The 17,434-nt window shown below is 41.1% G+C and overlaps 1 long non-coding RNA gene across 1 annotated transcript in view; it reads left to right on the top strand.

The window, feature by feature from the left end:
* Positions 1-15,998, top strand: part of LOC144595172 (uncharacterized) — a 93,082-nt gene extending 77,084 nt beyond the window's left edge. Inside the window, exon 3 of the long non-coding RNA XR_013547463.1 lies at positions 15,671-15,998. This is a non-coding gene — a long non-coding RNA (uncharacterized LOC144595172). The remainder of the gene's footprint in view (positions 1-15,670) is intronic.
* The last annotated feature ends 1,436 nt before the right edge of the window (positions 15,999-17,434 follow it).

The raw sequence follows: 17,434 nt of genomic DNA, 5'->3' as shown, positions 1-17,434 counted from the left end.
GTCAGGGCGATTGAAGCTCCCACGTCTGGGCGGTCGAAGTTCCCGCTTCGGGGCGATCGAAGCTCCCGCATCGGGGCGCTCGAAGCTCCTGCGGCTTGGAGTTCCCAAAGTCGGTTTTTAGCCAGAGACCGTGAGCTCCGTGATGTTAAAGTCCCGTAGGCTCCCCGTGGTGGAGCTCTTGAAATTGGTCTCCAGCAAAGGCTGCCAACTCCTCGATGTTAGGCTGCAGTGCGGACAGAGATACAATATGGAAAAAAATCGCATCTCCCTCAAGGTAAGTGATTAGAAAAAGTTTCCCTCAACACCCACCACCCCACCCACCCTCCACATAAAACAAGCTAAAGAACAATAAAAACATTCATTTAACACAGTCAAATAAACAACAAAAGAAGGAAGGGATAGCCAGACTGTTGGCAAGGCAGACATTGCTGGCACCACATCGTTATTTGGGTTAGAGAAATGAGCACATACTTATCCATAGAAACAGGACTCAGCCTCTTTAGGCAATTCCATCATTCAATAAGGTTATATTTCATACCCATTTTACATTCATCCATTAATTCTTCAATTGCCTTGGCTCCATATTCTGCTATTTTCTTGTCAACAAAAGTAATAATTGAATTATTCTGTCATGTTTATGCCCCTCTTCTATCAGTTTTTGCAGGAAGAAGTGTTTCCCAATTCTTTTCTTGACGGGTCTGATTTTAAAGTAGCGCCCTTTTGACGCAGAATCTGTGATCAGTGGAAGAGTATTTTTATTTGCCTCCCTTGCAATTCCATTCAAAATCCAAATAATTTTAATTAAATCACCATCTTTTTATGAAGGAATGCAAATCCATTTCTGTAATCCTTTCTCATAATTTAATCCCGAGTTTTATTAATATTCTGTTGCGGCTGCAGTGGATGCCATTGAGGGTTAATATATCCCATTTAAAATGTAGTCCAGAACTCTAGGCCACACTGCAGACATTGGCAAACTGTGGTTTAGTGTAGTTAGATCAAATTTATTCTGGTTTATATTCCAAACATATTGACCAAAAAAATCAAACTTCTTCTTATTATCGATAATGTTTAAACATCTAATCATTGTGTTTTTGTGATGTGTGTACGTGGACTTATGAATCTCTGCTAATTATTGTTTTTTGTCACTTTAAAAGTCAGATGTATCCTTTAATTGACGTTAACACACAACAGTACTGAAATTTCTTTGTACCATTTTGCCCAGTCATTTAACCTCTGCAAATGACTGTACAACAAACTATAACATCAAACCTATTGTCAGTGAATAATTATAGTGCTAATTAAATCATTGATATGTATATATATATAGTGAACAATTGAGAAACAACGATAAATTTTGTGCAATATCGATAATCATTTTTTTGCATTTCACGGACTCACCCAATATGCAAGCATTTGTGAAGAAGAAACATCAGCTACTGTATATAGCAGCAACACAGGTACTAGATTCAACCAACATACAAATCATAAATTATATAAAACAGTGAAAAGAAAAAAGACTGTGCAAAAATAAGACTTCGGTGCAAAAGCACAATTAGAAAATAAGTCCATGAGGTGGTGGTTCGTTGAATCTCAATGTTGAGAGAGGATTAGAATTGTTCAGGTGGTGAGCGCAGAAAATTAAATATTCTTGAGCCTGATGATGTGGGACTTCAGGCTTCTGTATTTCCCACCTAGTGAAGCAGTGAGAAGCGAGCATGGCCTGGATGGTAGGGATCCTTGCTGATAGATGCCGCCTTCTTGTGGCAGCACCTCAGGCACATGCTTTTGATGGAGGGAAGATCTGGGCCACTAATAGACTGGTCTGAACTAACCAATCTCCACAGCTTCATGCATTCCCATGCACTAGAATTGCCATACCAGGCCTCGATGCTACCAGTGAGGACACTTTCTTCAGTACATCTGTAGAAGATTGTTGGATTATTCAGTGACATGCAGAATCTCTTTAAACTTACAATCAAATCGAGGCTTTCGTGCACTTTCTTCATGATTCTATATGCTTGCTTGGCCCAAGATAGGTATTCTGAGAAAAGAAATAGGGGAACAATTCCTTTCTTGACGGGTCTGATTTTAAAGTAGTGCCCTTTTCGAAAGGAAATAACTGCAGATGCTGATGTACAATCTGAGATGTAGAAGTCTACGAATTTGAAGCTTCTAGGTCTCTTCACTGCTGACTCACCAATGAAAACTGGCACATGGTCTCCTGACTTTCCCAACCTGACGTCAGCATAAATTTCTTGGTTTTGTTGATGTTGAATGAAAAGGTTGCTATTGCAACACCGCTCAGCCAGGTGATCTATCTCTCTCCTGTGGCGCAGCTGTGGAGTTGGTGCCTTATAGCACCAGAGACCAGAGTTTGATCCTGACTGCAGGTTCTGTCTGTATGGAGTTTGTACATTCTACCTGTGACCGCGGAGTTTTCTCCAGGTGCTCCGGTTTCCTCCCACACTGCAAAGACACATGCAAGTTTGTAGATTAATTGGCTTACTGATCTATACTGATTGAGATCTGAGGTTGTTACTGTTGGATCATTGTCAGGTTACAAGTGCTGGCACAGTCTGTCCCAAGCACATCTCTTCAGTGCTGAAGCCAGCATCATCTGATCCCATAGTGTTAAGTGTGCTGCGTTCTTGTGGCTAATCTTTGTATCACGTTGAATGGATAGAATTGGATAATGCTGGCTTTTGCAAATGTAGAGACCTCAACAGGATGTTGAGATTTTTCATTAGCTCATTATTTCTGTCTAAAAATGATTGTAAATATGTCTCGTTGTGGGTTCTCTTGCCCCTTCTCTGGTATCATTGAAAATTAAAAGATGGTTGGCTCTTTCTTGTTGACTACTTAATTGTCCACCACCAGTGATGACTGGATGTGGCAAAACACAAGCGCTTTGATGTGATTCATTTTCATAAGATTACTGAGCAGTGAAATTGCATGCCACTTTTGTTCTTTACAACCTCAATTTGTTGACATCTAATTTTTAGGTTCATCTGGTGCTGCTCCTGGCATATTTTCTGCACTTATTGAACAGAATTGGCTTCATAATAATGATAGAGTGAGCTAAATGACATGCCCTGACATTACTGATTGCTGATTCAGTTCAAAACTGAGCATAGATCAGCCTCTAATCTCTGCTCAGTTTGAACTGAGACCTCAGTGCTGAAATGCTTAGCTTGATGGTGGTGTTACAAAATAGAATGTATCATTGATGCGAATGAAAGGGAAGAATTTGTGTAAAGATGAAAAATAAACACAAAACAAATATGATCATGATCACCAAGGGGAAAGAAGCAGGTACAGCAAAAAACAGAGACAAAGAGGGTAAACAGATTGTGGGCAAAAGGGAGAAAGAGATTGAGGGAGAGAGAGAAAAGAGAGAGAGAGGGGGAGAGAAAAAGGGAGAGAGAGAGAAAAAGAGAGAGGGAGAGAGAGAGAGGGAGGGAGAGAGAGGGAGAGAGAGGGAGAGAGAGGGAGAGAGAGGGAGAGAGACAGAGAGAGAGAGTGTCTCTCTCTGCTCCGACAGCGAGAAGCTTCAAAGCAACCCTTTTAAAGATTTTCGTCGAAGGAAGAGGGACAGAGGCAGTGAGATTTCAAAGTTTGACAACGTCGGACTGCGGAAACTTTCCTTTGTTAAAGGATTTCTCCACTTAATAAGGAATTTCAGTGCTTTTCTGGAGTGCTGTGGGAGCGGCAGTGACTGGCGGATTGCCAATTGTACTTGGACTCCGGGAGTTTCAAAGAGGCGGTGTTTATGTTGTTTCTAGCACCGTAACCCTGATCCCATACCGTTTTGCTCAGACCAGGTCACCCGGGCTTCAACAAGGAGAAGGCACTTTTCGAATCTGGCAGTTTCCGGAGGCTCGTAAGGCCTGAAAAAACCTTACGCTGCTGCTCTCAGCAGTGAAGTTAAGAGGGGGAGTTTTTTCTTGCTCGGCTGGGGAGAACTGGTTCTGCTGCTCTTTTAAACAGAGACTGAGGCTGACTCTGAGATTGCTCTTGAGCTGAGACTGCTGTTGTCTCTGATGTTGATCTGTACCCCTGTCAGGATGGCGGCGGCTCGGGCTCGGGTTTGGAGTTACGCAGCTGTGGTTTCGACTGCGGCTTCGGGGACACTTGAGGGGGAGCCTTATGTCGATTGGGTGATCAACCACGGGATCACGGTCCAAATTCGATACCGGTGGACCAAAGTGGAAATTGAATTGGGTCTGCTTGATCTTTTCCACTTTTCCAGAAGAACGAAATTGCCTCTTCCGAGGTTGGAGGGGGGAAATGTCAGTTTATCCTAAGGTCACAGTAGGATGTGGCCCAGGCTTTGGAGAAGGGACCCAGAGTGGGGGGGACCTTTGTACCGGTGGAACCGTGGGTGTCTATCGTGACACCGGTTCTACTGAGCTACATTCCCACCTTCATTGATTGGGCTCCGTGCTGTCCCAACTGATCCACCCGGACCAGTCCTATACAGTCCCTGGCCGGTTCTTTCCAGGATAACATCCACCTGGTTAGGGACCTGATTCATCTATTCCAGGGAATTGGTTAGTCAGCTGCTTTTCTGTCCCTCGATCAGGAAAAGGCTTTTGACAGGGTGGATTATGATTACCTCTGGGACGCTGCAAGCGTTCAGATTTGGACCGCATTTTGTACACCCAGTGTACAAGAGGTCCGGCTTTTGTACACTGCAGTGGAGTGTCTCGTGAAGGTTAACGGTGCGTTGTTGGCTCCCATTCACTTTGGGAGGGGGGTACGCCAGGGGTGTCCCATGTCTGATCAGTTGTACTCGGTCTGTGGGGAGCCATTCCTGTGTCTTCTTCGGAGGCGATTGACAGGCCTGGTTCTACCAGGACTGGGGGTGGAGGTGGTTCTTTCAGCCTATGCCGATGATGCGCTTCTTATGTTCACTGACCCTGTTGAGCAGCGGAGGATGCGTGAATGCCAGCAGGTTTGCTCAGCTGCATCATCCGCCAGGATCAACTGGAGTAAGTGTTCTAGACTCCTAGTGGGCCAGTGACAGGTGGACTCCCTGCCAGAGGAGATGATAGTTTATGCGTGTAGCACCACGCACCTCCTCTACCTTGGGGTCTACCTGAGACCCAATGAGGATGCTTGGCCGGCGAACTAGCAGGAGCTGGAGACAAAAGTTGTCGCCCGGCTAAGATGCTGGTCAGGCTTGCTTAGAGTTCTTTCTTTCCAGGGTAGGGTCCTGGTCATAAATCAGTGGGTGGCCTCTATCTTATGGTACTGGCTGGCCACTCTTGTCCCGCCGTCTATCTTCGTAACCACAATACAGAAGAGGCTAGTGGATTTATTTTGGGGAGATAGGAAGCACTGGGTCTCTGCAGCAGTCCTGAGTCTCCCGTTAGAGGAGGGTGGCCAGTCCTTGTTATTCTGCAGAAACCCATTGCTCCGTCTCAGGACTCTGCGGAGGTACGTGTACACAGAGCACCTCCCCCAGATGGCACGCTCTGGCCACGTATTTCTTTCTGCCAGGGCCGTTGTCTAAGTGGATTTTCACGGCTCCCGGTGGCGGGCATCAGTCCACCCGCCACACGAGACCTGCCTAGCCTTTACCGCGATGTGTTAAGAGTGTAGAATTTGATCATCTTCAGTCAGCGTGGGGAGAGGGGAGAGGGGAGAGGGGAGAGGGGAGAGGGGAGAGGGGAGAGGGGAGAGGGGAGAGGGGAGAGGGGAGAGGGGAGAGGGGAGAGGGGAGAGGGGAGAGGGGAGAGGGGAGAGGGGAGAGGGGAGAGGGGAGAGGGGAGGGAGAAGAGAATGAATGAGAATGCAATGTCTTGCAAACAGCAGAAATCAGTTCAGAGCCAACAGCATGTGATTTGCTGTTTACACCATCAATGGACAAAAATTAGTTTGAACAAATTGTTTGTTGGAATGTTCGTTTGGAAAGAGGCCATGTCCTAAGAGTGTCCTGTTTCCGATTCTCTTGGCAACATAACGCAGTTGCAGATACACCAATGTGACACCAATATCCTGCTGCACTGCAACTGCGGGGATAGAGGATTGCTTTACATTCACAGATTCAGAACTAGTGTAGGACTCAGGATCTGCCTCCTGAAACCTTGATTAATCTGTGACAGGTAGTAAAGTGAGGGTAGAAACATATCGAGACCAGGTTTCTATCAGAGCAGACTGATTTTTCAAAGTTTTAAAAAATGGGTTTGATATTCAAAAGCATTTAAAAGGTCTTAAGATTAATTTAAGTAATGGAATAGAAACATCTCTTTAAAAATATTAATAAAATAATTAAGTAAACCCCTTACATACACAGAGATAATAAAAAATAAATAAAGGAAATTAAAGTGAGGAAAATAGTTAATTAGAATTGCTTACCTTCTCTCATTTAATCTGATGGACAAGGCAATCTCTTCAGTGGGCTGGGGTTGCTGCTCCATCACCAGGCTTGGTGCAGCACCAAGGTGGTCAGCTTTGCTAAAGATATACTTTACAAACAATCCTATGAATTAAGTTTGGGATTTTTTTTAATATACTCATCTTTCAGGATGTGGGGACCAGCGGCAAGGCCATAAGTTCTTGCCCATTACTAATTGCCCCTGGGGAGTGATGATGAGCCACTTTCTTCAGCTGTTGCAGTCCGAGAAGCAATGAAGCACATGTAATGTATTTTCCAGACTAGGATGGTGTTTGATTTAAAGATCTGCAGATGCAGGTGTTTCTAAGCGCCTGCTATTTTCTCACTCTTGATGAACGAGGTTGTGGGTTTGGTCACTGCCCATTTATATATTTTAGTTTAGTTTTAGAAACATAGAAACAGAGAAAGAAACATAGAAAATAGGTGCAGGAGGAGGCCATTTGGCCCTCCGAGTCAGCACCGCCAATCATTGTGATCATGGCTGATCATTAGAGCCAGGATGTTTAGGCGCTAAAAATCTCTGAAATAGGCAGGCAAATAGGCATAATAAAATTACAAAGGCACGAAAAAGGCATTTATTGACAAAAAAAGGCATAAAAGGCATGTATTTCCACCAGCAAAATATGGTTAAAAATGATAATGTAAAGGTATACTACATTAAATTACCAAAGTTGCCTGGTTGCACATAATTACTAGCATTTTTTTCAAATTATCTGGTATTAAACTATGCCGTCTGCCAGACAGAATATGTTTCAGTTCTGAAAAACTTCTTTCTACCCCAGCTGAGGTCACTGGTGCATACCCGAAACAAGCTGCAGACTCTGTATTCATGTCGATATACTCCTTTGATTGTTGACCTGCCTCCAGTGTACCGATGACCACATTGGCAACATATCTCCAGCCAGCATAGGTTGTCTCATCTATTGAAATCCATATTTTGTTGCATGCAACTTCATCTCTAATTTTCTGCACAACAATGTTGAAATTGCTGTCAACATAATTTTTCCGTAATGATGACCCGCTTGATATATGTTCCTCTGTGTGTTTCTCTAAAAAACCTCTGAGAGATTTGTTTTCCAATTTCCACAGTTGAATTCCAGCATCAATGAATGCCTTGTACAGATCATTCAAAAACTCAGATTTGCGACTGGAGCCAGCAGTAAATGTAGTGAGGAGACAAGCGTGCGTATTTCCCACCTTCAGTTTCTCTGCCGCCGACTTGTGTTTAGCTGTCTGTACATGCTGGGAGATGAAATATTTCTTATCATGATTTGCTGCTTTCTCACATGCTTTGCAAAACAGCACACAGTTGTCTGTAGAGAATATATCACTCCCGTACACTCTCACCAAATCTTTCTGTTTTTTACGCGTTGACTTGACTTTAGGCATTTTGACGCTTGCAAGGGTAGATCCTACAGAAGCGGGGATGCAAACCTCCACAGGCAGGCCAAGTACCAGCTGAGAAGAGGGATCAGTGCTGCCAAGGAAAGGTACTCTGAGAGGTTGAGGAGCAAGTTCTCAGCTAATGACTCCTCTTCAGTTTGGAAGGGTTTGCAAGAAATCACAAGCTCCAAGAGGAAACCCCTCCCACTCCTTGGACAATCGTCAACTGACCAACGACCTGAACGAGTTCTACTGCAGGTTCGATAAACAGAAACTGGTACCCCCTCCCCAACAAACAATTCACACCTACTCGTAGCCTGACTGGACTTTTCCCCACCCACCCCTCTCCAATCACCACTTAACACCCACTTACAGCCTGACTGCAAAAGACTGGGGCCTCGTCCACTACCCACGAATGAACAACCAATGGTGGTGCCCACGGTTTTGCCCCGGTGGTGGAAATTTTCTTGTAACTTACGTTAAGACGGCAAAAAAAGACTGATTTAGGCACTCGATCGTGAAAAGGGCATTATCTTGCTGAAATCACCAAAAAGGCATAAAAAGGCACTTATGGCACATGGCAAAATCCTGGGTCTACTGATCATCTACAATCAGTAACCTGTGCCTGCCTTCTCCCAATATCCCTTGATTCCACTAGCCCCTAGAGCTCTATCTAACTCTCTTTTAAATTCATCCAGTGAATTGGCCTCCACTGCCTTTTGTGGCAGAAAATTCCACAAGTTCACAACTCTCTGGGTGAAAAAGTTTCTTCTCACCTCACTATTAAATGGCCTCCCCTTTATTTTTAGATTGTGTCCCCTGGTTCTGGACTCCCCTAACATTGGGAACATATTTCCTGCATCTAGTATAAGACAATAACTGCAGATGCTGGTACAAATCGATTTATTCACAAAATGCTGGAGTAACTCAGCAGGTCAGGCAGCATCTCGGGAGAGAAGGAATGGGTGACGTTTCGGGTCGAGACCCTTCTTCAGACTGATGTCAGGTGGGCGGGACAAAGGAAGGATATAGGTGGAGACAGGAAGATAGAGGGAGATCTGGGAAGGAGGAGGGGAAGGGAGGGACCATGCCGAGCATCGATCACCCGCACACTCGTTGGGGCGCCACGGTGGTGCAGCGTTAGAGTTGCTGCCAGAGCATCCAGAGAAAACCCATGCAATCACAGGAATACATAAACACTGTACGGTCAGCATCTGTAGTTGTGATCAAACCCAGTCCTTAGGTGCGAAAAGGCAGTGACTCAATCATTGTGCTGCACCACTGCGCCACTCTGAGTACAACTCAAACAACATTCAACATGGCGGCCCCTCAGCTCCTTGAATTGAGTCCAATGGAAGAGTGAGGAGACGGATGCATTATCCTCCAACCTCCAGCTAATCTCTGATTTCTATGTTGGTTTAGAGGTCAGAGACAAGCTGGCCTGCAAGTAAAACATTTTTGATGGTCTTGTAAATGTAGTTTTCCCATTAAGTGTTCACATTAAGAGGAAGGTTGGTGATTTAAGCTTTGTTCAAATATTAGTTGTCACATTGCTCACCATCACCTACTCAAGAACTATTAGCAATGGCCAATAAATTAGGCACAACCCAATGAATGAATAAGCAAAATTAAAAAATACGTGCCAACCACATTGGTGAAAGTGCAAACTGATAACATCATAATGAAAAATAACAGGGTGCATGGAAGATGAATGGCAAAGTAACCGACTGGATATTGTCTTCACAAAGATTTTGAGGGATAGCGATAGATGTGAACTATTTATGTGTTGAGACTTCAAAGTTGTTGGCACAAATTGAATATCTGTTATATTGGTGCATTATTGAGAAGGCAAACTGTATGGTTCTCCGATCCAATCAGTATCACAGAATGAACACGTTAATAGATGCACGGGCACCCGAAGGTTCATGCTTTTAGAAGCACCAGAATGCTTCCTTTCGTTGCTTAATACTGCAACAAGATACACATGAATAATAAATATAGCTATTTAATGAGCAACAATTATAAAATGATGGAAACAATTATAAAACCAATCTTAAGAATAGATTTTTCAGAATCTTGCTAATTTCTTTACATTTTAGTGTTCAACCAATTTGGTTCTGGACCTGAACACAAAGAAAGTTATGTTTCTTTACCTGACATATGGGTTTCTGTGAATGGGTTATTTCCGGGTTCGAGATCACTTCCACAGATGTCCATTTTATTTGTGTGGTACAAAGTAAGCTGTAGACTTTGTTTCCAATCTATTTTAGATTTGTTAATAGGGAAGCAGATACCATCCGAGGTATTTGTTCTTTTGATAAATCAATGGCCATTAGACTTAATTATTCATTTATAACTTTATCAAAATTTGCAGTTAGTAATTGTAGGAAGAAGCAATTACTGATAAAAGTAAAGCTGGCAACTTCTGGGACCACAAAATTACTTGGACCAGTTTAGCCGGGATAAAAAGCATTAGCTTTCAATAACTTCAACTGGATTGTATTGATTTTTGTTCCATACTTTTGAAGAGAGATAGTTTCACATGAAGATATTTTAAGGTATACTTGCAAGATTATGTTCCTTAGCAGCAATTTTATAAATCAATACTGCTGATGGGGAAGCAATGTGATCTCTTAATGAGACACCCTGCAAGAATCTTTGTTCAATGGATAAATCAGATCTGTGCATAAGAATTGAAATGTTCCTGACTCTGACAATAAAAAGAATTTGCAGGAAAATAAGCTGCACTATTGTTCAGTTGTGCTCATTGTTCTTCAATCTGCAAGTAGAGCCTCCAAAAGATTAGCCAACAACAGAAAAATAAATCCACCACAGAAAGAGTTGTTTTCTGAAAGTTCTTCTTCACTCAAGTTTCAATTAGATTTGAAACCATGTCAAGAAACCTACTCTTCTACATTTAGCAGAGTGATGCTTTTGCCTTTTTATATGGGACAGAAATAAAATGGATAAGGAAAGAAAATAGTTAGGACTGGGAACTCAAAATACCATGTTAATACAAGGTAATTTTCTTTTACCAAGATCAGCCATGGAAGGAAATGTATATCATTCTTGCGTCCATCTATGTTTGGCTAGTTTGATTGTTATATTACAGTGTAACTCTTAACACCATAGTTCACAAGATGTTTCAGTGAATGTGGTACTCAGAATTACCACCTTGTCAGTAGTTTGTCACATGACCCTGTACATTTTCACCTTTTGAATCTTAACATCCAGGGGTTAGGCCTGAAAAGATAAATAGATTTCACTGCACTCCATCAGTTTGACATGGCACAGCTTGCATCTGATATCAGACTTTCAAAACTGTCTTTGTGCTGGATTTATGCTTTCACTGAGTTTGAAAAAGGTATAAACCTGAATAGCAAGATTTAGGGCAAATATACTGATACCATCAATTCTCTACGTTATCAGTAATTAGAATTACAAAATCCTAACTGTCAGTTTCATTCTTACTCCTACTAATATTTGATATTTCAAAATATTTGCCAAACAATCATTCTGTACTGATTTTTCTATCCTTCCTTATTTTGTTCGTCTTTGTGCATTCTCATTAACACTCCAGTAGCCAGCAGAGGCAATCTGTTGCTCTAATTTCGTGAATAACTGTTCAAAGTTTTTAGGCTCAATATGCTTTGTAGTCGTTATTGAGAAGTCTCCAACTTCTCAAACAATTCCCCTTACCTAGAACACTTGATTGTAACCCTATCTGATGTCTCAGTCTGGTAACAGTAGCAAGAACATTTCAAAATTAAAATACAGAATTGGATCATTTGCTAAACAATGAAGTAGATTAAATTGCAATGTCCTTTTGATCATATCTAAATTAAAAAGGTGCCAATTTAAAATATGTGAGCTTTTTTGAGAGTAAATGCTGAAGTGTTCAGTAATGTTGTCATCAGTTTTGGCAAGGAGATACTGAACATTGAGAAAGAATAAATGAATGACCTCTGCTGCTCATTCAGTATAACAACAGGAGAATAGACTCAAAACCCAGGAGACATGATATGAATAGCGCCTCATCACATTTTCTATAATCCTCTGCTGAAATTGCACCAGATGGTCAAGAGAACACCTGGGGAAATACATCCATAGTGTTCAAGTAAACATAAGCAGATTAGACAACCCAAAGCAGTTTGGGTGAATTAATTTACAAAAAGGCAACCTTTGTTACTGTGTTGTTGAGTGTGAAATTTAAAATCCAGAATATTGCTTTAACATTCTAATTGAACATGATATTTCAAAATTACATTACATTACAACATATCAAATTGAATCAGGAGTTGGCCATTCCCCCCTTATATTAGGTCTGCCATTTAGTACCATTATGATTGATGTTCGACCTGCAATAACCCCATATCCATTGACTCCCTCAATATCTTAAAATCTATCAATGTCTCTCTTGACTATATTTTTTTGAATACTGATGGACAAAGTTATTGCTCGAAAATCCTAAAGTGGCTTATTTCCTTTAATGATGAATTTCCCTGCATATTTGGGCATGATTTGACATTGCTAAAAATGGCACAAGTATTAATTAGAGACAGATTGTATCAGCATAAAATATGTCACATCAGCTTGAGGTGAAGCTCTTTAGTTTTCAATGCACATGTACTAGTCCTTGTCTAATGGAGTGCTGCCTGTTAAATCTGTGTGTTATTTTACTTCTCAGACGAACCCTCCATGAATCAGCTCTGAATTAAAGATTTAACTGTGTCAAGATTTTGAAAAAATTAGCTAGCTACTTAATGATTGAAATTGTTACTGCACGTTCTACAAGAGTTTGAGGCATCCAGGTCTAAAAGGTCTAAAACGGCAGACGAGAGTTTTAAAGCTGTGCCAATAATACAAATGTTTAGTTAACCTTGTGCTCCTCAGGTGGCATGCTTAATGGTGGCAATCTTGCCTTTGAGTCTGGTCTATGTGAATTCAAACCCCATTTCAGTTTAGTTTAGTTTAGTTTAGAGATACAGCACGGAAACAGGCCCTTTGGCCCTCCAAGTCCGCACCGACCAGTGATCCCGAACATTAGCACTATCCTACACACACTAGGGACAATTTTTTTACATTTTTGCCCAGCCAATTAACCTCCATACCTGTATGTCTTTGGAGTGTGGAAGGAAACTGAAGATCATGGAGAAAACCCATGCCTTCACAGGAAGAACGTATAAACTCCATACAGACAGTACCCGTAGTCGGGATTGAACCCGGGTCTCTGGCGCTGCAAGCGCTGTAAGGCAGCAACTCTACCGCTGCGCCACTGTGGCCCTCGCAGTGGCAGTTCAATATTTTAGCCGGGCAATTTATAGTACTGAATTACAGAGCACTATTGGGGATATTATCTCACAGATGAGATGGTATATTCTCTAAAATTGATTTAAAGATCTGTAACATTAATTTGATGAAGAGCAGAGACTTCCCCCCATGGTCCTGAGCAGAATATATTTCTTAGCCCAAATTATCAAAAATCAAATCATTTGATATCTTATCATCATTTGTCAGACTTTGCTGTGCACAATTGTACTTTACAAAAGTGATTACATAACAAAATGTATTTCACTGACTGTGAAGCATTTTTCAGGGTGTACTATGCTATAAATTCCTGTTCTTTCATTCCTTTTCTTTCGGTTAATGGGAATCTTGGCACAACTGTTAAGTTACCCGATTCATGATCTCAGAAGCTTGGACTAACTGTAGTAAATGATCAAATTTACTACAGTTGCTGCAGTTAATTAAAGCAATTTGGAATCAGATCATTAAAGATGTCCATGCATCTAATATATTGTAGGAAGTTCTTTTAAAGCTCACGAATATCCTTTATGGAAGGAAACCAATCATCACTACCTAACCTAGTTTATGTGCAAAAGAGTTTGACTTTGAATTGGCCCTGTGATTCTTTTTAATTACACAAACAAATGTCCAAACTACTCCAGAAAGGTAAAATAAGGAAATAAAATAAGCCCTGAAGAATTGACTTGGTGTAACAAGCATTGGATCTGGACATGAACAAGTATAATCAACCAAGTCTCATCTACGCATTCTGAAAAAACTGGCAGGTTTGAGACCAGCAGATGCTCTGGAATATTGCATGTCATTTCTATTAATACCACACACATTAAAAAAATGTTTTTCGATGTTTTCCAGTGAAGCAGGTTTGGCTAAAGGGGGTATTGAAACCAGGGTCTTAGTGAGTGAAAGGGAACATGACATATATAACCTTGTGAGCCAAATGCCAAAGCAATGGGATTTCTGAATGGTTGCATAGCAGCTTATACAGACATAGATCATATGGGCCCACCGTGTCCATGCCAACCATTCAGTATTCATCTATTTTATGTAATCACCAGCACTTGATCCGTAACCTTCTTACCTTGATGATTCAAGTTTGGGCGGCACTATGATGCAGCGGTAGAGTTGCTGCCTTACAGCGCCAGAGACCTGTGTCTGACTATGGGTGCTTGTCTGTATGGAGTGTACGTTCACTCCTTGACCTGAGTGGGTCTTCTCTGGGTGCTTCGGTTTCCTCCCACACTCCAAAGACATGCATGTTTGTAGGTTAACTGGCTTGGTATAGTGGTAATTGTTCCAGTGTGTAGGATGGCATTAGTGTGAGGGGATCGCTCAATGGTGCGGGTTCCATTTGCCCAAGAGCCTGTTTCCGCACTCTATCTCTAAAACTAAAACTAAAGGGGCTCATTTAGGTAATCAGATTTTTTCTGCATTTGAATATATTATCCAAAATTGTGTGTTTTTTTGCATTGACCTATCAATAAATAGCCTCACATACCCAAAATCTTATCTTTTAACCATCACCATTCACCAGTAATAGCTGAGTAATATATGAATGGGCTCTAACATTCTGGATGTAGTAACAAAAGTGCCTTGGAAGTCGTCGTGCATCAACATGTTTCATGAGCACATCTTCGATTCTTGTATTTCCATAGCGATGTGGACAATTGTCAGGTAATATCAAGCTAATCACTGTTCCCCCACTCTGTTTTCAGTCATCAGCAAAGTGTTGGCAAATGTTGTCAACAGTGCTTTCAAGTGCAATTTAACATCAGAAGTTTGTTCATTGAAAGTCACTATTGGTTTTGCTAAGACCTCTTGCCTGCAGATGTCATTACCTTCATTGAACGTACAAACTCCGTACAGACGGCGCCCGTAGTCAGGATCGAACCTCCGGCACTGCATTCGCTGTAAGGCAGCAACTCTACTGCTGCGCCACCGTGCCGAGTTCCTTGTTTGCACCTACCTATGACAATTGCACCTATGACAATTGTCCAGCATGACAAGAGCAGCAGAGGCATATTAGTGCAATTCTATCCGCAAATTCCTCTCCTACATTCCATGCTGTCGTTGAAATCTTTCATAATACCTTCACGAGGACTGGGTCAAGTTCCTCAGCACACCCATTGCAGTGATTCTTGTGGGCAGCTCTGCAGCACCTTTTTGAGTGTGATTTGTGATTGGTATTAAATGTTGTTTAAAGTGGGGTGACAAATCTTACACAAGAATAAAGAAAATCTTCCACCAAATCAAGCTACTGTGATATTGGGCTGAGACATTTTATATATCTGCAGACTGTTTCCCAGCTACTCTGAAATTAATGGTATTTCTGGAATAAGTGGTTCCAGTGTCTCTCGGATGCTACAATGGAAGCCAGGTTTCATTGAACATGGGTCCTTTGCTAATTCCGAGTCCTTTTGTATCTTCCAATTTTTGCCACGTTGAGAAAGTTTTCAAACACTAGTGAATTTTCAAGGCTTCAACTCATATTATTGCCTCAGTTGATTTACAGTTTTCTGATTTTCAATTGTATTAGTTTCATTTAGATGGATGAATAGCACCTGTTTTACTGTTTTGCAGGCATCCCATGAAGAGAAGATAATTGAATGAAAAAAAGGATGATGAGCTTCATTTATGAATCAACACTTATCATAACGCAGTGAGAGTGCATTGAAGAAAATAAATGTCCTACAGCTGCTGGAACATGATTTACATAAGCCCATTATAAAAGCAAAGAGAAATTACTTTCACCCAATAGTTCAGACTGGAATCGTAACCAGTCAAAAGAAGTGAAAAACGCAGAACTTACCATTCAGACAAAATTAAAAAAGGAGGCATTAATAATGAGAAGGAAAAAAAGCATAATAGCTGGCTTCACAATAAAAGTTCTTATTTATTGTTCCTGATTCCAAACCTAAGTATTAAAACCAATTTTTCCTTTGCATTTCTCTGCACCTGTTCTTTCAATGTGGTGAACAACCACTGAGAATACGTGAATCAGTGATCAGTAGAATATGTGTCATCTAAATTAAGCAGCTACTGAAAGATGCCATCAAAAGCTGTATTTAATTTTAATAAACAACATGGCAACATGTTGCATATTTAATAAGGTTAATGGCCAGTTATTCATAGATTTTAGTGTTATAAAGAAAAAAACCACAAAGGCTGGAACTATACAGTATATGTGCAATGCACATAAAAAACAATACCTGACATACATCTGAATCTCATTTAAAAGTCATATCATGTGGTTTATCATGTAACTTCATAAGCAAAATTGGCTGATTCAAGTTAAGCTTTTTTTCTGAAGGTAGCATCAGATTTCTGTTGTTCCAGTTTCTGGTAATGACATTAACGGCTCATAAAAATATGAGCTGACCTATAAAACACTAAAATGCCAAAAGAAAGTTTCAAAATCTATAGCAGCCCCAATAGAGTTGACAAGTTAAGAACAGATATTGTAAAACTATCCTCAGCAAAAGCTAATATCGGGCTTACAATTTCAAGGGACCAAATAGTTTCAGAAACACGGAACTTTCCTTGTTTTCTGTGAAGAATGGAACCCAATAGCATATAATGTACATAAAATTGAATGTGCATAGTAATCTGAATTTAACTGGGCTGAAGTAAATAGTGGGATTAACTTTTGAGCTACAACACTCTGGCTGAATACACCTACCAGTATCCATCAACTTTGAAAATACTGGCTTTATCTAACTGGCCTGTCTTTAGGCATTCTGATACTATTTGGCATTTTGGGATGTGGAACAACAGCAAATTTGAATACTAATATAGGCCTAGTATTAGGTCCTTCAGACAGAAGGCTGAGGCTGGAGGATTAATGATGCCACGTTTGAGCGAGGATGGGGTGATTACTGACTATATTACACATAACTATGTTCAAGATTGTGCAGTATAGTGCACTTCTGACTGGTTGCACTGAGAGAATGGTTTTGATACCTAGTAAGATTCTTCCCTCAGGCTCACCAGCCGTCAATCTCCTCTTTGACATTTACTAACTTCAAGATCAAACAGGACCTGACAAAATATATAGACAGAAAGAAGTTAAAATCCACTTGCCTCACTAACAAAATTCTCCCTGAATTACAGACTTTGTTGCTGGCAGGTCCAGCAGATTTCAATATGAGCTTTACCCCACGTTTTCTGTAAAGTGAGGTGCAGCCACCATTCTTGCATTTGAATGTGTTCCTTGCACCCAAAACGTTATTTTTTGCTCATATATTTTGTCGCATGTTTGAGTCAAAGTTTTAAAAAAATTATAAATCTTGTGCTTACATTTATCATAAGATGACTCTCATAAATCCATCCTGTAATACACATCCC

Source organism: Rhinoraja longicauda, chromosome 7 (assembly GCF_053455715.1).
Source record: "Rhinoraja longicauda isolate Sanriku21f chromosome 7, sRhiLon1.1, whole genome shotgun sequence".
Taxonomy (NCBI): domain Eukaryota; kingdom Metazoa; phylum Chordata; class Chondrichthyes; order Rajiformes; family Arhynchobatidae; genus Rhinoraja; species Rhinoraja longicauda.
The sequence above is the reverse complement of the archived record's forward strand: the minus strand, read 5'-3'. Positions and strand labels throughout refer to the sequence as shown.